General features: G+C 39.3%; 1 long non-coding RNA gene across 6 annotated transcripts in view; it reads left to right on the top strand.

Moving 5' to 3' along the window:
* LOC116556631 overlaps positions 1-23,016 on the top strand; it is a 131,551-nt gene that overhangs the window by 36,056 nt on the left and 72,479 nt on the right. For 3 of the 6 annotated variants that reach the window (XR_004271101.1, XR_004271098.1, XR_004271100.1), the window contains exons 5-7: positions 1,007-1,078; positions 2,113-4,276; positions 6,540-6,648. This is a non-coding gene — a long non-coding RNA (uncharacterized LOC116556631). The other 3 variants (XR_004271096.1, XR_004271097.1, XR_004271099.1) reach the window with 3 other exon arrangements.

Below are 23,016 nucleotides of genomic sequence, written 5' to 3'. Positions count from 1 at the left end.
GGTGTCCCCTTTAAAATTTAAGTTTGAAACTTAATCCCCAATACAAAGGTATTAAGAGGGGTGGCTTTTGGGAAGTAAGTCACGAGGGCTTCACCCTCATGGACAAGATTAGCACCCTTTTAAAGGGCTCAAGGTTGAAGAAGCACTGTTTTGCTCTTCCATCCTTTCTGACATGTAAGGACACAGTGAACCTCCCCTCCAAAGGGTACAGCAACAAGGCACCATCTTGGAAGCAGAGAGCAGCCCTCACCAGATGCTGAACCTATTGGTGCCTTGATCTTGGACTCCCCAGCCTCCAGAACCATAAGAATAAACTTGTGTTATTTATAAATTACCTAGTCTCAGGTATGCTGTTATAGAAGCACAGGTGGACTAAGCCAGTATTTATGGTCTTGTTTTTGTTTAAACCTTTTCAAATAGAGTTATAGCTTACGTCATATTCTCAAAGGAGTACATCACCCTAAAAAGGTAAAAAAAAAAAAACACTATATGAGAGAGATTTTACTCAAAGTTTTTGGAACAAAAGAGATGGCAAATAAACAAGGAATAATTTGAAGGGTCACGTCCTTCTAGACAGTCCAGATGTCACAAGAACAAGCTTTGAGGGAGGAAAAATGATTCATGGAGATGGTGTTTATCAATGATTTCACCTTTAAATAAAAAGGAAGTTTAAAGTGTGATCAGCAAAACTTAAAACAGTGAGATATAGAAATACAGAAAAATGCACTGGCTTATTTTTCCATTAATTTAGCACTTCCAAATGGGAGAAAAATTAGAATGCCTGAAACCTAGCTGAATTGTTAAGGAAATGAAATTCTAAGGCATTATTTTTACACTCTTTTCATGGTTTTTGTTTCTCCACATTGTCATTGCGTTATGAATTTCATAGTTATTCAGGTTTATCTTTCCTAAAGAAAAATTATAAGATTTTTTTTGTGCCACATGTAATACAAACCTGTTCTAGTTCCTTGGGAATTGCTTGTTTTTTTTTTTTTTTTTTTTAAAGTGAAAGAATCTTTATGTTTCTAGAACTGGAAAGGATCACAGAAGTCTTTGATTGATGACTCCACTCTTCAAGGTGATGGATATGTTAATTAGCTTTATGGTGGCAAATGTTTCATAATGTATATCAAAACATCACATTGTATACCTTAAATATATACACTTTTTATTTGTCAATTATACCTCAAGAAAGCTGGAAAAATTTATTTTTAAATTTACATAATGTAAAATCTGCTTTTGGTGGTATACAATTCTGTAGGTTTAAAAAATGCATAGATTCATGTATCCAACACCACAATGATGACACAGAGCAGTTCCAGCATCTCCTAAAATTTCCTTATGCTCCCGCTTTTTAGTCAGCCTCTCTCCCTGCCCCAGAACTTAGCAACCTCTGATCTGTTTTCCATTCCTTCAATTCTGCCTTTTCCCAGAATGTCATATACATGGAATCATGCACTATAGAGGTTTTTGAGGTTGGTTGCTTTCACTCAGCATTGTGCTTTTGAGAGCCACTTAATTTGATGCATGTATCAATCATTTGTTCCTTTTGATGGCTGCATAATATTCCATTGTATGGATGCATAATAGTCCATTGCATGGATGTGCTATAATTGATGAACGTTTGGGTTGCTTCTAGCTTTTGGAGAATAAGAGTAAAACTGCTGTAAACATTTATGTACAGGTTTTTCTGTAAATGTCCTTTTTTACTTATCTTGGATAAATACCTAGGAGTGGTATTGCTGAGTATGTGGCATTGGTTAAGTGTATGTTTAACTTTATAAGAAACTGCTAAACTGTTTTCTAAGTGGTTGTGCCATTTTGCATTTTGTATACCAGCAATGCATGAAATTTCTAGTTGCTCCATATACTTTCCAATCTGGTATTGTCAGGTTTTTTAAATTAAAGTTTTAGCCATTCTAATAGATGCACAGTGGTGTCTCACTGTGGTTTTTAGGAATCTGGATATCCCAGATGATTAATGATCTTAAGCATCTTTAGATATTTATTTTTGTTCCTATTGTTGAGTTTTGAGAGTTAAAGATATACATTCTAGATATAAGTCCTTTGTCAGTTTTTCGATTTGCAAATATTTTCTACCCATCTCTGCAGCTTGCCTTTTCTTAATGGTAGTACTCCCATCTTATCTAAGAAGAAATTGATACATCGACAGCTTTTGTTGGCTCTGCCGTAAACTGACTGCATGTGACATTGGCTAAGTCACTTAATTTATTCTGTGCTTCTGTTTCCTATTTCATAAAACAAGTGTGGAACGAGAATATTTCTGAGGTTCTCTCTAGCCAGAATAGTTAATAAGAGACTGGCCCAAGTTCACCCAGTTAATTAGTAACAGTGTTGGACTGGAGCTTGGGTTGCTTCCCACGCTGCTGCCTTCATTTGCGATATAATTATTCTCGATTTCTTAAATCTAATTTTTAAAATTAGGTATTCCATTTACATGCTTCAAAATTTAAAAGTATAAAAGGATATACTGTTAAAAAACCTCCCTGTCACCCTGAACAAGCAATGCATGTTCTAAAGCTTTTAAAAATATCTATGAGCACATTTTTATGTGTTGTGTATATGTGTATGTGTGTTTTCTTTCTCTCCTTTTTAAAGTGAATTATACACTGCAGCTTTCTTTTTTTTTCTGCTGATAGAAATGGAGGCTAAAATTACATGGCAATTCATTTTTTCTATTATTATGTTTGTAGTTGAGGATTTTGTATGGCACTAAAAACCGTTTGTCTTCTGTTGAATTATTTGTTCATATTGTTTTCCTCTTTTTTTTTTTCTATTGGGTTGCTGGCATTGTAGCTATACGCTACTTATCTATTACAGAAATTAACTTTATGAGATCTCACAATCTTCCCCCAGTTTGCCTTCTGTCTTTTGAGTTTGCTTATTGTGGTTTTGTTTGAAGAGTTCTGACGTGTTTGTGGTTGAATTCATCAGTCTGTTATCATGTCTGGCATTTGGGTCATAGTTGAAAGGACTTTTCCCCCTTAGTATTAACAGAAGAATGATCCCGTGGTTTCTTTAATTTATCACTGAAGTCTACATATTTATATATATTTAAATATTTGATCAATTGGGAAGTTATCCTGGCATAAGGTGTGAGACATAGAACCAAATATATTCTTCCAGAAGGCAGCTCATTTCTCTCAAAACTATTACATAATCCCTTTCTTCTCTTCTGACCTGGGTTGCCACTTACAACATACACTAAATTTCCATATGGGATGTTCTATTTCTGAATTTTCTACTACGTTCCATTGATCTTTCTTTCTACTTAAGTTAAATATTAAGGTTTTTTTATGTTTCAGCATGTTACATGCAGGACTAGCCTTCCTTCATTACTGTTTTAATATCTTCAGAATTCTTCCAACATTTTATTATACAAATTTTTAAGCATATGGAAATGTTGAAAGAATTTTACAGTGAACACCCATTACACACTACCTGTATCTATCCATCTATTTGGCCCTCTGTATACTAATCCATCTCAGTTTCTGATGTGTTTCGAAGTAAATTGGAGATACCGGTGAACATTCCACTAAATACTTCAGCATGCACATCATGAAGTAAAGTTTAGTATTTACAGCACTTTTTATTTTCAGCTAAATTTTACATGCAATGAAATGCACAAATCTTAAATGAACGTTCACTGGGTTTGGACAAAAGCATAAGCTTATGTAATGCTTAGCAAAACACAGAATATTAACATCACCCCAGAAGGTTTCCTCATACCTCTTGCCAGTTAATCCCCATGCTCACTCCCTCAGAGCCTACCACTGTTCTAACCCTTTTACCACCATAGATGTAGTTATTTGTTCTAGAACTTTGGTATGCACTCTTTTTGTGGACACCTTCTTTTGTTCACTAAGCATAATATTTTTGCAACTTCTCCGTGTTGTTGCTTTTTATTGGTGAGTGCTATTCCATTACATGACTATACTATGTTTGGTTTCTCTGTGTTCCTATTAATCAATACCTGGGTTGTTTGCAGGTTTTGGCTCTTATGAATGAAGTTGTTATGAACATTCTTGCACAGCTTTTTCTTGTGGTCCCTTATGTTTTGTTTTCCCTTTTCCATGGCCTGGGATGGAGCAAATACCTATGAGTGGCACTGCTGGGTGATATAGTTTGGATATGTGTCCCTGCCCAGATCTCATACCAATTTGTAATCCTCAGTGCTGGAAGTGGGGCCTGGTGGGAGGTGTTTGGATCATGGGGGCGAATCCTCCATATCTGGGTGCTGTCTTCATGATAGTGAGTGAGTTCTCACTGGATCTGGTTGGATATAAGTGTGTGACACCTGCTGCCCCCCCATCCCCTATGCTCTTGCTCTGGCCATGTGTTGTGCATGCTCCTGCTTTACCTTCCGCTGTGAATCAAAGCCCCCTGAGGCCTCCCCAGAAGCAGATGCTGGAGCCATGCTTTCTGTACAGCCTGCAGAACTGTGAGCCAACTAAACCTCCTTTCATATAAATTGCCCAGTTGCAGGTATTTCTTCATAGCAATGCAAGAACACCCTAATACAATGGGTCATGATTTTTAGCTTTTTAAGAAACTCATACTTTTTTCCAAACTAGTCGGACCATCTTACACTCTCACCAGCACGCATGCTTGAGATTCGAGTTGCTCCAATTCCTCAACATCATTTGGTATTGTTAGTCTTCAATTTTTGTCATCTGGTGGGTATATGGTGGTATCACATTGTGGTTTTATTTTGCATTTTCCTGATGACTAATGAGGTTCAACAATTTTCATATGCTTGCTGGTTCTTGGAATATATATATATATATATATATATATATTTTTTTTTTTTTTTTAGGCAGAGTCTCACTCTGTCACCCAGGTTGGAGTGCAATGGCACAATCTAGACTCACTGCACCCTCCACCTCCTGGGTTCAAGGAATTCTCCTGCCTCAGCTTCTCAAGTAGCTGGGACTACAGGCACCCACCACCACACCTGGCTGATTTTTGTAATTTTTACTAGAGACAGGGTTTCACTATGTTAGCCAGGCTGGTCTCGAACTCCTCACCTCATGTAATCCACTCACATCAGTGCTGGGATTACAGGCGTGAGCCACCGTGTCTGACCAATTTATGTTTTATTTCTGGGATTCTGTGTGTGTGTGTGTGTGTGTGTGTGTGTGTGTGGAAAAAAGGCATGACCATATGCCAAGATAGCTGGCTTTTTCCTTTGACCTAGGGTTTTACATATAAATTTCTTTTTTCTTTTCTTTCTTTTTTTCTTTTTTTTTTTTTAATTTGAGACAGAGTCTTACTCTGTCCTCTGGGCTGGAGTACAGTGGTGTGATCTCGGCTCACTGCAAATTCCACTTCCTGGATTCAAGCGATTCTCCTGCCTCAGCCTCCCAACTAGCTGGGATTACACGCACCCACCATCACACCTGGCTAATTTTTGTACTTTTAGTAGAGACCGCTTTTCAACATGTTGGCCAGGTTGGTCTCGAACTCCTGACCTCAGGTGATCTGCCCACCTTGGCCTCCCAAAGTGTTGGGATTACAGGCGTGAGCCACCGCACCTGGCCACGTATAAGTTTTTTTTGTTTCTCAGACAGCAAAGGCTAGTTTTTCAAATTTCTTTGCTAACAACTTAAATTTCTCCTTTTCTGGATACCATAGAGACAGAACAATGCTTGCAAATATAATTCATTTAATTCATTTTTTTCTGCTTCTGGAACCTAATTGGGCGCAGGAGGCTTCCACTAGAGCTGGTTCACCCTGACTTCTATTCTTGCAAACACATGATTAAAGTTGTGTGCCTCTGGCTGTGCCCCTTATATTTGGGAAGCGAGCTTCTGCTACTCTTTGCCAAATCTCCAGCTGCTGCGGGATTCCCGTGGTGTTTGTTTATCTCTGTCTCCTCTGCAACACACCCTGATCAATCTCCACTGACATTTGTAGTCATTTTGACACTTTGAGGTCTGGGGTTTTAACTTTCTTCTTGTTTTGCTAAAAATGAATTAAAGAAAATATTTTTATTCTCCTTTATTGCTTCTGTATTTCCAAGAAGAAATTGGTAGAAATGCTGAGTTTACATTTCATGTGAAAGCTTGAGTCCTACTCGGAAATGTTGGATTGTCCAACATTTCTAACAACACTTAGAAACCAAGTTATTTAGTTTGATTATCTGAGATTTTAATCAGTCTTTTCTTCTTTTTCCAAGAATGATATACTTCCTACTATACTCATTATAACTAGATTGGCTGGTAAAATAAATGGGCTTTAAGATTGGCCTCAATGTTTTTGAAAATTAAGGAATGGTTTTATAACAAAATATTTAAACACCATTATCAGTTACCATTTTGGTACTTAATAACTCTTAGGCATCATGGTATTCTCATTGCCAACATACTTTGTTTTTCTTTCTTAAAAGTATATTTTATTGATACATAATAGTTGTACATATTTTCACACTTAACATTAAAATGCTGACCATACGTTTGCTTGGTGTTTCATTGTTGATGAATACTAGGTGGATGATGTAGTCTCTTTTATATCTGCAGGCAGATGGAGTTATTGTCATGGTGTTTAGGACAAGCTGATTGTGTTAAAGCATGTGACACACCTAATTTCAGAAACCAGAGGGGAAATCACTGCTTATTAAAGTTCAAGGTAAGCCTGTGAAACTCATTGTCTGGCACTTATTTTCTATATCAAAGCATTTGCCAGTGGAGTTAAGGGGAGGCTTACATATTACAGCAACAAAGTCAGAATTCCCTTAAAACTGAAGTTAGAATGAGTGCGGAAGAGCTTTGGTTTTCCATATACCAAATTCATTGTGATAACTCCCTGTGAGCAGAGATTTTAGCCCCTTATTGATCGTCATTCAGCATACTTCTTTGATATTCATTTATCCTCCTACAGATGAGTTGGGGAAAATTCACAGCCTTGTATTTTGTATTTTCCTTCATGGAGGTGACATAGCACTTTGGTGAAAACATTTTTTTTTTCCTTTCAGGTATAAATACTGGTTTTAGTGATGACTCAATCACATTTGGAAGGTATTCCAAGGAAATAGGATTGGGAGTACAGGGAGGAGAAATTTACATCTTATCCCTATGATAAGGCAGGCCCTATGCATATGTTGACTGCAGGATTTGAAGATTATCATGAAGAAATATTCCCCCAACTCCACCATCTGAATGATTGAATCATAGTTACGCTTCTAGGCTTTTGAAGGATTGTGTCTTCAAGAGGCCCTTGTTAAAATGCAAATACCTCCAAAGTGGGTGGCCTTTTAAGCTTATGTGGGCCATTACTCCTCAGTGGGTATTATCATGCCTTGCCAAGATTCTCAGGTAATAGAATTTGAGAACCCAGGGTATAGACAAGTGGACAATGATGCCAAAAGGCAGGAAGGGTACACAAACTAAGAACATCATGAATGGTTTTAACTGGACCCAATGCATGGGATCTAGGTTAGAAAACAGGATTTTCTGGTAATTCAAGACTTGCCCAACTTAGCTGATTCTCTCTCTCAGAATTCCTATTTGTGGCTTTGACCACGCTCATTGGGTAAGACTCTGCACAGTTTAGAGGACAAAAGTGTGGCACATTGGGACGAAAGCAATCCTAGAAGATAGACCTCTGGGAGTTCTTGGTCCACCTTCAACATGCAATGGCCGAGCAGTCTTGAACTCTTGGTAGAGTGGAGATGAATGTACCTCCCGACTAGCCCACAGACTGCTGTTAATATCCTATAAAATAATAAGCAACATGGTATAGCTCTTAGTTTGACCCTTATATTTATAGCTCTACTCTTGGAACCCTCGTCCCAGCCTTGATAGCCAATAATCAATCATCCCAAAGTCAATGCCTCCATGGCATTCATTGTTATATCTATGTACCTTCCTCCCTAGTACTCAAACTCAAAATTGGTGTCATCTTTATTTCCTGTTTCCAATGTTCACTTGGCATGTTGTCTTCTGGACACAGTACTACCACGCTGGTGGTTCATTATTATACATTTAGGTTAATTACATGTTGTCTGGCCATTTCTTCTCTTTCTGATCCACCTCAAGTACACGTCTAAAATGTTCTCCTTATACTTCTCTCTCTTTCCATACCATTCCCTGGCTCCCTGTTGCCTATGGGATAAAGTTCTATGTTCCCATCCTGGTTGTTAAGGCCCATCACAAAGAAGTTTGCCCAGTTGCTACACCCTCCCCAACATAAATGCAAAACCTTGGCAAGTCAGCTCATATGACTGTCTCAGTCACAAGCATCATACTTATTTCAGCTCTGAGCATTAGCTCACTCTGCTTCCCACTTCCATCTCTAGCATAACATGTTTTTTTTGTTGGTTTAAGTTCTACTTGTATTTCCATGCCCAAGTATGGCACTTCACTGATTCTGATTTTGACTGTGAACTCTCATTTGGAATATACCTGTTCATTCTCATGTTTCAATATGTAATATTTTCAATTGTCTGTCCTGCCTTTTAAAGTAGATCTTTAAGAAAGTACCTGTGGCTTTTTCTCTATCATCCAGCCCTGTCCATGTTGTGCTGTGCTTAGAAGGGTTGCTAGTCTAATGAATAATCAGTTTAACAGATTTGTCTAATTTTTATGCTCTTCTCAGTTTTATTCTTCTTAATGAGCAAAATACTGTGCTTGACTCTCCTTGGAAATAGAATATTTCCTTGATGTTGAAAGCCCTGTTTCTGTGCCTTCTAGTTTTTGAATTGTCCACTTGGACAGTTTGCTAAGGGGTCAATTCCTAATCATTTGGGCATAAAGGAAAATGCATCTCCATGCTCCATTTGCTTCATCTCAGCTTGGTTTTATAATCAACAGAAATAGGGAAACTTTAATTTGTACTTCATATATCTTTGATCTGATTACATAACTTGACACTTTTATTTACCTTATATGAATATAGCAAATAGGTGCTTTTTGAATTTAAATGTACTTTTAGATTAACAGCTTATTGGAATGTGGGTTACATGGGTAGAGACAGCACATCATCAAGGAAACAGGAGGAATCCCCAGCCCAGTGTTATCCAAAAGGAAATGCAGGGCAGCCACATATGTATTTTACATTTTCTAGTATACATTAAAACAGTATAAAGTAAGAGATGAAATTAATTTTAATAACATTTTATTTAATCCTTATATCCAACCTATTATTTGAATATAAAATTTCATTATAAAATATTAAGGTATCCTACATTCTTTTTTCACAGTAAGTCTGAAATCTGGCATGTATTTCACTTAGAGTGCATCTCAATGTGAACTGACCACATTTTAAGGGCTTGATAGCCATATGTGGTTGGTGCCTGCCACATTGAATGGCACAGATCTAGAAATTACATCTGTTAACCTATAAGGTAGGACTTCTCAATCATCAACACTACTGAAATTCGGGCCAGGTAATTCTTTGTGGTGGCAGGGGGCTGTCTTCTGTATTGTAGGATGTTTAGCGGCATCCCTGGCTTCTACCCACTAGATGCCAGTAGCACTGCTCTTCAAGGATACAGCAACCAAAGATGTCTCCAGACATTCCCAAATGAGAAGTGCTGCTACAAGGAATAGTCACAGATGTCAAGATAAACTATCTTCTGTTGTGCTTGTTAAAAGTCATTGATAGCCTGAGTGTGGCTGCTCAAACCTAAAATCTCAACACTTTGGGAGGCCAAGGTGGGAGGATCACTTGAGCCCAAGAGTTCAAGACTAGCTTGGGCAACATAGTGAGACCCCATCTCCATAAATAATTAAAAACATAACCAGATGTAGTTCCAGCAACATAGGAGGCTGAGGTGGGACGATGGCTTGAGCTTAAGAGGTCAAGGCTGCAGTGAGCCATGGTCACACCACTGCACTCCAGCCTGGGCAGCAGAGTTGGTTCTGCCTTCTGAAAAAGCCAGTTGGTAGTGATGGATTAGTTATTGATTGGAAGGCACACTGGATTGTTGCAGTCCTCTTGCCAGCTCCTTTCAAAGTGTGTTGGATTATCATATTGAAAGTCCAGGTAAATACTTTAAAGAATAGAAATGCTCTTTCTGAGAATCACTGTCATAGTGAGTTTAATATTCATCAAACTTATTGTAATGCATTGGGAAAATGAATATATTCTTTTTGAGAGAAGGAGGATCATTGGTTTAGTTTTGATTAATGGATTTATGATGAAGTGCTTATTTTTAGTGATGGCACTATATAAACAAGTCTGTCAAATGTAGTCTAGCTCCCTGTCATTCTATACAAAGAACTGTGAAAGACAAATGTACACTGTATTTGTATTAACAGGCAGCCATGGGTTTGCTACAAGCAATTTACTTAAGAATGAGCATTCAGTCATCCTGGAACATTTTATTCTGGAGCTTTGTTAGGGGTGAGCCTGAGAAGGAAAGTTACCAGCTTGAATGAAACAGAATTTCAATTTGGAGTAGTCAGTCTCCTATGGGATGATAATATTCCTTAAATGTTAAAAAATATATCCTGACCCACAAAGGGCTCCAGCTACAATTTCTAGGTTATTTCTGGTCTGTAGAATGCATTTTTTGTGCTACAAAAATCCCAGAGAAAATCAGATGATCTCCAGATGAATGGGCAGATGGTGCAGATTGAGTCAGAGCTCACATGTTTGATTTGAACTTGTAACTCTCCATGAGCAGAGCTTACACTTAGTTTTATTTTTTAAATAGAAAACAAGTGGGGAAAGAGAAAATGTCATCAGGTAGGAGACGTCTACATAGTATGGTTGGTATTAGTATGTCCTGAAGGATGGGCTACAATGTCTAAATCAGTCATCCAGCAGACATTTACTGAGTTTTTGCAGTATACACCTATCTAGAGATTGGGCGTATAAATGTGAGTAAGAAGAACAGGGTCTCTGCTGTCAGAGATTATCATGTGAGAAGAAAGAGAAAAGACAGACAGTTCCTCAGTGTTTAATAGGTGCTATGCTGGCAGAAGTCAGGGGCAGGGAGACCTAAGGGGACACCTGTCATTCTGGGGCCTGGAGACACTTCTAGGATACGGCAGTTTGGAAGAATGAGCAGGAGTTAGCCCAGCATGTGATAGAGGTGGATTTATGGCATAAGGGATGAGAAAAGCGTGGGAGATTACTGTCAGCAGAAAGATGGCATGCTTCAGCATTCAGCAACCCCGGAAGCTTGTTTTGGTGCCTACTGCTACTGCTGAGCGTTGGCTTCAGCCATCCTTGGAGGTCAGCAAAACATTTGCCTTTGAGGCTTTCTGGCATTAAGAATGACAAGAAAGATTTTACTTACTCCTATGAAAGAATGGGCCCATTCAAGGAGGTATTCCTTTAAAATTTATTTGCCACTTTTATGTTTTCCTTCCAAATTTGATAGCTTTAAATGTTTTGAAGAATAAGGACAAAAAAAAGTATTTATGGATGTGTTTCAAAGACTTTAAACTTACCTTTCTCCTGCAAAAATATATTTGTTTTTTTTTTCTAAGAAAGAATGCCCCCAGTCATGACTAAATGAATAGAAAATTCAGTTTCGTTTTTATTTATTTATATTTTTACTAACTTAGAAAATACTGATTTGGCTCATGGTTGATAAATTTAATCAAACATTTAAATTATTAATATTATGCCTATAAGTTTTGAGGTGCATGTGCAGACCATGAAGGTTTCTTACATGGGTATACATGTACCATGGTGGTTTGCTACATCCTCACTGTGTCATTTACATTAGGTATTTCTCCTAATGCTATCTCTCCCCTATTCCTCCATCCCCTACTATCCCTCCCCTAACCCCCACCCCCCGACAGGCCCCAGTGTGTGATGTTCCTCTCCCTGTGTCCGTGTGTTCTCATTGTTCAACACTCAAAAAAATTTTTTTTAATTAAATCGAAATTTAATCAAACAACTTTATTTTTAAAATGCAGCCATTTCGACAAAAAAAAGCTAATCTTGTAGCAGCCAAGTCAAATGTAGACAAGAAGTTGGGTCCATGCATTAAGATCTTCTGCTACATTGGGCATTCCAGCTACCTAGCTGTTGGGCTGCCTTGCACTAATCTTATTTCTTTTGGTTGAATATGGCAATTGATTTTTTAAAAATAGCATTAGTTTTCCAATTGTATAATTTCTTTAAAATTTGAAATCAGTATTGTTATTCTGTAAATCCTAACAAATTGTAAATTCCACTGAGTAACTAGCTAAGGTTAAGCAGTTATTTCTTAGGTCAAGAAATTTCCTGTTTTGAATGTCATTTTTACCACAAACTTATGCTAACATAATTAAAGTTCAATCTGATTACATATCAGATGGTGGGATAAAGGATTTCTTAGTAATTTGTGCTACCACAGCCTTTGAAACATTAAGAAATTTTGCTGAAGAATTCTTAACTTTTTATTCTGAAAGACTAAAATCTATAAAGGAATCACAAAAGGCCTAGAATTTATTCCCAGGAATCCTCAGCAAATTCGCCAACTGATAACATTTTGCCCCATGTGCTTGTTATCTGTGTGTTTTCTGAACCATCCTTTTTGAGAGTGAATTTTTGACATTGTATCCTTTACCTCTGAATACTTTAGAGTATATTTTCCAAGCCCACCATGATTATCAAATGAAAGGAATTTAATATTGATACATTACTGTTTTTATCACAGTATAGTATAGTAGTGTCTCGCTGATCCACATTGTATTTAGTTCTTGTGTTTTCTTTGTCTTTCATGACATTGGCATTTTCGGGAGGTACAGGCCAGGTGTTTTGAAAAATAATGTCAAGTTGGGCTGGCCTGAGGCTTCCCAGGATTAATTTCTTGTTCTGCATTTTTGGGGCAGACATGCCACCAACATGCAGCTGCATCCATCGCAGGCATCACATCGGGAGCAGCATGCCATTAAGTCCAGTTGTTGGTAATGATACCAACTGACAATTTTCTTTTCAGCAGGTTTCCTAATGCTGCTTTTTGCACGTATTGTGAGTACACTCTTATTGACTACATACGTAAAAGGGTGACTTGCATGTCATAGCTTCTTTAACATTTTTGCCTCCTATTACTTTTCTCTTCTACTTTCCTGGAACACATAGGGTTCTACCCATTCACTTTCATTTCCCTTGAACAAAATGGGAAGGGATAAGTAGACTGACACAGATGGTTGTCAGTGTGGTGAGGACTGCAACTGAGTCTGGGTCTACAAAAATATTCCACTCACTAAACTTTCTGTAGGAAATGCTGCCTGTGTCTGATATGCCAGAAGCAATTGGACTTCGAGGATATTTATAGAAATCGATTATTTTAGCTTATTTCTGAAAGCAGACTAGCTGCCACAATGGAATACACATTAAACAATCCATTAATGACCTCAAATTTAGAGCCAGCTGAATTGAAAATGGGAAACAAAACCTTGCCCAGGGATAGTCATTTTTTCAGAGACCAACCAGAGAGTCTGGGTCTTACAATCACTTGGTTCTGCTCTCCAAACTCCATGGGGCATGACTGAATTTCAAACTTTTCCCCAAGACGATTTTCACACCCATTGCCTACATATCTCCAAGAAAGGGATGTTCACAGCTGTCATTGGGAAGTGCTTCTGGAGTCTCAGGATACTTCTAGGCATGCAAATTTAATTTGGAGCACCAGCTATCTCTCTATATTTTCTCTGGCCTTAGCCTGTGAAGAAGTAGAGACAGATTGGTCATTGTAAGAAACACTGTGATAGGTCGGGTGCGGTGGTTCACGCCTGTAATCCCAGCACTTTGAGAGGCCGAGGTGAGCAGATCACCTGAGTTCAGGAGTTCGAGACCAGCCCGACCAACATGGAGGAACTCTGTATCTACTAAAAATACAAAAATTAGCTGGGCGTAGTGCCACATGCCTGTAATCTCAGCTACTTGGGAGGCTGAGGCAGGAGAATAGCTTGAACCAGGGAGGTGGAGGTTGTGGTGAGCTGAGATCACACAATTGCACTCCAGCCTGGGCAACAAGAGTGAAACATGGGCCTCCAGAGAGACTTTTGTCTTTGCAACCAGCATGGGAGAAGGGATTGTTGCCAGCCAGCAGAAGTACTCTCTTTGTAGACTTAGATGACAGCAGATAGAATTGCGTCTTAGGTGAGGCAGGGAAAAGATGACCATCCAGAAAGACAATGTGGCTCACAGCGGGAAGCCAGTCTGGCCCTCACAGTCAGGCCGTGATACTCTCCAGTTGAACAGGACCCCCACATCAGACAAGGCCACTCTATGACTATGATGGGTCAGGAAAATACAAGGCCACTCCATAATCTCATCCAAATGTGGGCAGAGACATGAACATTGTCCAAACCACCCAAATGACCAAACATTCCACTTTTCTGACTGCTGCTTTCTGGACAAGATATATCAAGATGGCTAATTAGGTAATGACCTAAGCTTTCTGATAGCATCCAGCCTGAAGCAAAGCCCTGCTTTCTTGAATCCTCCCCTAAATTACTAACATAAGGCTGTGTTTTATAATGAAACTTTTCTAACCTTTTACTGATATTCTTATGGTCCCCCAAGATGTGTGTTCTCCCTGCTTGCAGTGAGTCAGTCAACCCAGCTATAATTGTGATTTCTTGGAGAGGCTTTGGCTGGATGACATTGACATCATTATGGTTTTGTAACAACCCCAAAACCCATTCTTAGAGCCTTTAAACAAATAAAAGGTACAAAATTCCTTTCTCAAGCACCATGGGACTAAGAGATTTGTAAGGTAATGTCTTCTGGCCACTCAGAGTCAGAAAAATAAAGTTCACTGGCCACTGGCTTGTAATTATGACTTAGGTATATAGAAGATTGGCACATTTACTGACCCATCTAGGCTTGTATTTTTGGGAGTTGTAGGAAAGTAAAAGACATATTGATTATTTTCTTATCTTTTTATAATTTCCATTATTTTAGCCAATAAATAGTAGTGGAAATGAGACATATAAGAAACAAGTTTTGATTTCTTATGAATGCTATAAAAAATAAATATTAAACAATTAAAAAGTAGTAATTACATTGTGACATTCTGCTGGGGGCTTGGTTTGCAAACATATAAATCATCTTTGTACTGGTTATGAAATTATAGATTTACTAAACACAGAGTAGAAACTAATATTTGGAGTTTACTTGTTTAGGAAAATAAATCTCATGTTACTTTATATAAAAACATTGTAGTAAAAATGGAGACAAATGAACCTGGGGAATTAGGCTGATGCTTTGAAATGATCATTGTATAACACTTAACTAGTCATTAATGCTAAGCATTTGGGAGCAGGGTCTTGTGTTAAAAATATTCTGATTATTTGAAAAATAATCAAGTTGCAGTTTATGGCATTTTGAGATGCAAAGTACCTCAGCATGCCTTAATGTTTCAGTTAACAAACTGGGGCAGGGAAAGGACTGGCAGGGGTGACATCCTATTCTAATTCATTGATCTTTCCACTTTGCTAGCATGCAAACATTTTAGTGAGAAGGTGTCTTTCACAAATCCAAATGGACCTTTTCCCTGATTGATCCACTATGTCAAATCTTGTTAGATATCTTTGTTTTAGACTTTATGATATAATTATGTAGTCTAAGTCTATAAACATAGAAATGGACTCTTCTAATCTTAAAGCTTGAGATGTATATTTGTTTTGAGATCATTCAGAAAACAACCTTCAGGCCTCTAAAAAATAGTACCAAAGAACTGAAACTCCCCAGATCACTGCATTGTGAGATGCTGCACCCCTTATTCATCATGATTGCTTCCTTGCCCTTCCCTAGTTTTTCACACATTGTTACATTTCTTCTCTGCTATATAAACTCCTGATTTTAGTCAATCAAGGTGATGGATTTGAGACTGATCTTCCATCTCTTTGGCTGTATAGCACCAGATTAAAGCTTTATTCCTTGGCAATAATCGTCATCTCGGTAATTGGCTTTTGAGCAGTGAGCAACAGGACCTAGACTGAAACCCCGGTATTTGGGTAACAGTATCTGCTTCAATTTGCAGACCAAATATAAGGAGAAGACAGAAATAATTTACTTCTGTCCTACTTAAGATCTCAGGTTTGCATACATGGTTTAGGATATGCCAATTCAAAGAAGCGTAGTTTTTACATTTCTACTCATTTCAGGTAGTGTTATACAATGTTGGCAATAAATAAACACATACATATCACATGGCTCATGGAAAGAAACTGGGCCCTGGAATTGGAAGGAATCTGGTGGGCTCCCCTCCACCAGATCCATATCGACTTGTCTTATACTCTTGAGAAAACCCTTCACCTCATGGATTTTGGTTATAGGTTCACAGAAGGCAAATGCTTTGGAGAAATATGCCATGTATATTAAGCAAGGAGGCATCTCCTCTTGGGGATAGTTCACAAACATCTTCCTTTGTTACCATCCACTTTGCTTTCATTTCAGTTATTGCCTGATGTCAGATCCTATTTCCTATTAGGCTGAGTGAATGCTTCTTTCTCTGATCCTCCTTTTTGTCTTGACCTTGACAAAGTTAAGACACAGAAATAGCCATCTAAGGACTAAAATGTAAAAGCAATTGGTGCATTGTTTCTTATGTGACATGGGAATGTGGTGGGGAATGGCTGGGACCAGGTGGATGGAAGACTGGCATGTCCTACTGCCCCTGCAATGCCTTCATAGTTGCCTTCTCCTCCTACATTCTAGAGTAGAGTCTCCACCACAGAGCAATCAGGTGGTTTGTGCTCTTCAGGCATTGCTCTCGTGGCCCAATCCCCTGTGGTCTTTAGCCTGCTAAGTTATCACAAAGGACTTCTAGGGTTGCACACTGGGTTTGAAAACCATTCCTCTGGCAAGCCAGAGACAGAAAACCTTTCTTGGCTTCCTTGGAGTTTCAAAACTAAAGCCATTATTTAGCACATATGAAGGCCAGTTATTTAACCTTCCTTGAAGAAACCACAGGCTTTACGCCTCTGATTTAGGAAGGACAGTGGAGAAATGGCAGATACTTCAATGTCAAGCCCTCTAAAGGTGGGATATGGATCACGTCCATGCTTCAAGACCCAGCCAACTATAACTGAATTTGTGTGACTGGGTTGACTGAGTGAGGCCAAATCTGTCTATGGTGCATTTTCAGCTCCTCTGTGCTCCATGGACATTAGATTAATTAATCTTCACATTGTCCTTTTGAAGATAGACTAGTAAATGTAGATCTGAAAAGTACAGAATGTTCTGTTGCTCAGTAAAACTCCGAGTTATGCAGATGTTCCGATAGGCAGGTCTTCCCCTTGACAATTTAAGGGCATAGAAATAATAATCCTGCAATTCTGGAGCTCAGAGGTCAGATGTTTCCATGGACAAACGCCATCCAAGTGCCATTTGTTCCAAGTTACACTACTGTGGATATTTCAACTGTTGCTTTAGTCACTGGTTTCCATGAAAGGCAACATTGTAGATAAAATGGATCTATGCTGCCTGCGGAAAAACAAATACCTCAAAATCTGGTATGTTCCTTTTTTCAGGAGTGTGTTTCTATGTTGCACAAGGGCACCAGTGCTTACAACCGTGCTCCTCCTTTTTCAGGCTGTGGGTTGCAAACTTTCTGGCTCTTTGGCCTTTAGTTTTGTGCCTGGACCCATTGTAGACCAGGATCCCAAGTCACTGATATGATCCTAAGGGCAGAGTAGAGTTTCATACTTCTTTGACTCCATCACCATGCATAGTAGTCTTAAACATTGTTTGCTGTTAATCTGATACTTATATTTGATGGCACCATGCCATGCTCCTTTTGGAGTGAGTGAACCAAGAATTGCCACACTGTAAAATTGTGTTTCCATGACAAATATGCTCACAGTGGCTCCGTTCTTTGCCTCATGTGCTATGTATTTCTTGTCTCAAGTCTGTCCTTGACCTTGTCCCACCCCAGAATTTTCATTGCACACTGCATGGTGTGCAACAAAAGCAAATAGGAGAATCAGGAGGAAGTGTTAAAAGAAAAACTGTAGCTAAATTAAATTTAAGAAGGTTTAATTGAGCAAAGAATGATTCGTGAATTGGACAGCCTCCCAAGCCAGAGTGGACTCAGAGACTCCAGCACAGCCATGTGATAGAAGAAGATTTACAGACAGAAAAAGGAAAATGATGTACAGAAAACAGAAGTGAGGTACAGAAACAGCCAGATTTGTTACAGCTAGACATTTGCCTTATTTGAACCTGGTTTGAACAGTTGATCACGTGTGATTGGCCAAAACTCTTTGATTGGCACAAGAGTAGGTTACAGTCTGTTTACAATTCCATTTAGTATTTATAGTTCATGATGTACAGAGAAACTTTTAGGCTGAACTTAAAATATGTAAGGTGGCAGCTTCTGGCTAAACTTGATTTAACAGAAGCAACTCAGAGCCGGAAGTACATATGGGAAAGAAGTTGGTTGGGATCGTGAGGAGCTTCTATAGACAACTTGTAATGAGCCACGAGTCTCTTAGGTGATATTGGGGCTAGTATGTGCATTCTTACTGACTGAGGCTTGCTCTTCAACGTGCACTCCTTCCATGGGCAGTTGCTCAAAGTGTCAATGCTCAGCCCCATCCTAGAACCACGGAATCAGCATCTCAGGCATGAGCTCAGGAATCTGCCCCATCACAGGCTCTCCAGGGGATTCTCATGCACACCAACGTTTGGAAAGTGCTGCTCTATCTCCTGGTTTGTGAATCTGGGAAGAACTCCGCCCTGTAAAGGCGAGGCCTGTTCCTTCTGAAGACTCAGCTTCTTGGGCAGGGAGCAACTTTACTACCTAATTAAAGATTTCACTTCTAGTTCTCTTTTGTTCAGATAATGTTGTGCTGAGATATATTCTCTTAAAATTGAAGAATGACCCAAATGAAACAAAAACCCTGCTATTTCATTGCATGAATCTGATTTATCTCTTAAAAATTACCCAAACTATACTGCAGGAACTCGGCCTGACTGCAACATTGATTATCCTAGGAATAAACAAGCAGACTTTCCCTCTTATCCTAGCAACTTCCTAGGAAAACAAGGAAGGAATGTGCACAGAGGCTCTGTAGCAACCTGTGGTGCAAGTTCCAGTTAGAGGAGCTTCTAAGCCTGGCAAATTGACACAGGCAAGGAAAGGCTTTGATAACCTAGGTTTAATGAGAGCTGAATTTAACCTAAGTTTAATTCGCCATCTTACAGGCATTCATGGTAGACACGGAAGTTTCACAAAACCACTGTGAAGTTTGGCAGTCTTAATCCCTTTGTTTTCTCAGCTGGCTTAAGGGGGTGCACTAAGTGTGACTGCAGCTAGCCCTTTGTGAAGACCATAAACTCAACCAAGTACGTTTGCAGGGCTGCAGTTGTGGAAGACGACAAAGCATATGCGATCTGTGGTTTCAGCTTCTTTTTGAGATTCTTGCTTTTGAGTTTTTCGTAAGACAGGAATTGTGAAAACAATCCTACCAGTTAAAGAGAGGCTGAATTCTCACAGTAAGTCCCTTGCATGATCTGAAAATATTGCTTGAATATTATTATAGTTACGCTTGCAGTCCTTCAGTTAAGCATCTTTTTACGCTCTATAAGTGAAGATTACACTTAGTGGGTATGAGTCTTTCACCTAGAAAACCATGACCAAAAAAAAAAAAAAAAAAAAGCTGCAGCAGATTTTTGTTACATTCTACAAACGGTGAGCATGTAATAAGGCTCCTGCTGGCTATGAAGAAAAGCTGGCTACACTGCTGGGTGGAATGGAGCCACTGAGGCCAGGAGGGCTGCCTGTGACCACCAAAGGGCCTGCTCTGCACCAGGAGCTTCCATCTGCCTCTTTCATTGTCTCTCAGGACAATCCTGGAATGTACTTTGCAGGAAAGGAAAGCCAACCATAGAAAAATTAATTTGTCCATGCTCACCTCACTTATGCATAGTAGAACTAGGGTTTCAACCCAATTTGCTTAAACTCAGAGATTTTTCTGCATTTTGCTCTCAGCAATGTGGGAACACCTGGCCCTCTGCTCCCAGAGTAATCTGATTTCCCAGCACCAAGAGAGTTATTTTTCTTGTCTTTTTTAAGAAATGGGGTAAAATACACATAAAATTTACCATTTTAAGTATATGAGTTTACACCTCAGTGGCATTCAGTACATTCACAAGATTATTCCTATCTAGTTCCAGGGTATTTTCATCATCAGGAAATGAAATCCTTATCCACTGATCAATCACTGCCCTTTTCCTCTTCCCGCAGTCCCAGGTTACGACTCATGTGCTTTCTGTGTCTATGCATTTACCTGTTCTGGACATTTCATGTCAATAGAATCATACAACATGTGGCCTTTTGTGTCTGGCTCTTTTCATGGAGCATGATGTTTTCAAGCTTCATTCATGTCGTAGCATGTGTCAGTTTTTCATTCCTTTTCTTACTGAATAATGTTTCATCGTCTGGGTAGATCACTTGCTGTTTATTCATGTGCTGATGGACATTCTGCCCGTTGCATATGTGAATGTGACAGAGTATGTGTGCATGCATGGGCATGCCGATGTGTGTGCATGTATGAGTGTGTTTGAAGGCATGTATGTGCATGGGTGCATGGGTTTTCATGTATGTGCATGTGTACGTGTGAGGGTGTGTGTGTATGCACACATGTATTTATTCTACTGTTCTGTCCAGAGACTCCACTTAGTCCCAGTATTCTCTGCTCCCTCACTCCTTCTATCTCTCTGATCTTCTGTTGCATGGTAGCATCACTGTTACACTTTCTCGGATGTTCTCATGTGCAGCTTGCCTGTCGTCTGCACTGTGGTGCACTCTACATATGTTCTAGGCTGCAGCCTTCTCTTCTCAGTTGTGTGAGTAAACATTTATTCATTTGCTCTCTGTCTTTAGACCATTTGTTCTTCACGAGGGTGATGGTGCCCCCAGGAGATGCTTGACAATGTCTGGAGAGATCTGGGGTTGTTGTAGTTGAGGGTAAGGGAAGATGCTACTGGCATCGAGTGGGTAAGGACCAGGGATGCTGCTAAACACATATTATGGTGATTCTGCCCTTATAATCTAGAATTATTCAAATGTCAAGAGTGCCATGGTTAGGAAACTGATCTAGAATTTTGTTGAAATTGCATATCTGCCAATAGCTTTACCCCATAACATTTTTGTTGTCATGGATTTGTTATTTTGATCACCCATTTACAGTCAGTTTAAGAAGTCTTAAGAGAAATGACATAAAATATGTGCCAAGTCTGCTTTCTTGAATGGGAAGCCTGTGAGCTATATTTTTACTTATTTCAGTTCATATTTCTAAAAAGGGGCATGGAGTTCTGCAAGATTATAAATAATCTAGTATCTCTAACTTAAATACATATATAATAAACCAAATAGGACTTTATAAATTCTTATTTTTCACTCTTATTTTTATTCTCATTGTCATTCTTCTTCTGTACACATTAGAAGGTAAGAATTTGGGGAAATGGAATTTTGTGTATGGAAATACGTCAAACATAAAGCTCAGCTGTACTACAATGCAGCAATGCCACCCTAAGAAAAGAATAATTTTTTATAAAAATGTCCATGAACTAGGCAGCAGTATATTCCTTCCAAACAACGTTTTTGTAAAACTTTTTTCTTCCAGTGCCACAAAGAAACTTGGACATTATTGCAAAGCATTTGTAACGAGATGCATTTGACCTTTCATTTCCTTTTTAACTGCCAAGACATTATTTTCCTTTTACATTATTCCACAGAGAGAAACTTAGTGCTGCCCTTCGTGTGTGAGCCTCTCACTCCACCCTACATCCAGGGCTCTGAATAGTATGACCATGATCATAGCTGAGTTCCAAGAGCTTCCTCGTCATGATTTCTGATGGGAAATCCCCTGTGTGCTTGCTCCTGTTGGCAACATCTGTTTTGTGTCTCTCTGGTGTTTGGTGACATAACATAATAAGATGGTAGGAGGCAGAGAAAAAAAATATGTTGCAATAAAAATGTCCTAAAAAGATACTTAGTTCTATTTATTGCTTCACAGAACATGTCGGAAGAGAAGTTAGAATGAGCACTAGCATGGAAAGTCAGAGGAAGCTGTCCTGTGGCTCACTTATGATTTGGATTTGGTTTTGTGCCATGTAAGGCTCTAAGCAGGACAAGTGGAGGAGGTGTTTTGTCACACAGGTCAATTGCTTTATTTCTGCTTCGAAGTCACAGAAGTGAAGTCCAAGCCCCAGTGTCCTGTCTCTTGTCAGGCAAATCGGATGCATGGGTAGAAGTTCATCGTTAGGACCAGAGAAGCAAAGCAAATGCTCATTCTGATCAAAGGGCCTGCCAACGACAGGCATGAAATAAAACAAGCTACCATCAATTAAAATGCCCAGAAACCACAAATGTGTCTTAATAAGTCAGCTTTGGTTGTTTGACAACACTGGAGGTAGGTTTCACAATTGTTTGCCACCAGGGGCAATTTAGGTGAGTGCTCTGGAAGAAAACTTGATCTTCAGAGAAGATATTTATTTCCATAGGTAAAAGGTAGTGTGCAGAAATGAAAAGCAACTCAAAAATGGTTTTCTGAGGTTATCTGGGATTTTTTTTAGAATTAGGAGAAAAGCCTTCTTTCTCTCCAAAATACCTGGACCTACCTGAAAATGTGAGACTGGCTTGAAAGCTACTTTGGCTTAATTTTTTCAGAGAATGAGCCTGAGATAGGATACTTTATTGCGGAGAGTAACCCCCATGGGCAGGAACCACGGACAAGGTGGGTTGGGCAAGAAGAGAGGAGAATCTAATTCAGGAGCAATTTACCCATGGGTCACCACCATGGGCAACTGGTTACTCCATTCAGTGACACTGTCTATAAAGGGTGGGAATGCTTTTCAGAGCAGCTGGCCAGGGTGAGGAAGGGAGAGCATCCGTCATCTGGCTCCAAACCCCTCTGATTAAACATTCTCCCTCAGCAGGTAACCATTCCCCTGCATCACAGAGTGTGCAGGGAGCCGGCACCCAAGCTGTCCCATACCATGCCCCCAGCAGAGATGCCCTTAGGGAGAAGGAAGGCAGGAGGCTCCTGGCGTGAATCTGACAGGTATCAGGGTGTAGCTGCCTGGAGCGACTCA

This window comes from Sapajus apella, unplaced genomic scaffold (genome assembly GCF_009761245.1).
Source record: "Sapajus apella isolate SASKATOON/1434 unplaced genomic scaffold, GSC_monkey_1.0 scaffold17, whole genome shotgun sequence".
NCBI classification, from domain to species: domain Eukaryota; kingdom Metazoa; phylum Chordata; class Mammalia; order Primates; family Cebidae; genus Sapajus; species Sapajus apella.
This window is presented reverse-complemented; position numbering and strand designations above follow the sequence as displayed.